Genomic DNA, 265 nt, shown 5'->3' with positions numbered 1-265 from the left:
TTTTCTAGTTAATCCATCATTAGAATTCGAATTTAGGGTCAGAAATTGGATAGTTTGGGGGAAAACTTCTTAGACCTAACTTTTGGATTTTGAGTGGGCATTTGACCTCCGATTTGGGAGATTTTTATATGGTTAGACTCGTGAGAGTACGAGGGTTCTGAAAATGTGAAAATTATTCGATTTCGAGACGTTGGCCTGAGGGGCGTTTTGGTCATTTTACCTATTTTCGCGCCTTAGCTTTAAATTTAATAGTGGAATTAGTTTT

The sequence above is a fragment of the Nicotiana attenuata genome, chromosome 8 (assembly GCF_001879085.1).
Source record: "Nicotiana attenuata strain UT chromosome 8, NIATTr2, whole genome shotgun sequence".
Classification (NCBI taxonomy): Eukaryota; Viridiplantae; Streptophyta; class Magnoliopsida; order Solanales; family Solanaceae; genus Nicotiana; species Nicotiana attenuata.
Note: the sequence above shows the minus strand (reverse complement) of the source record.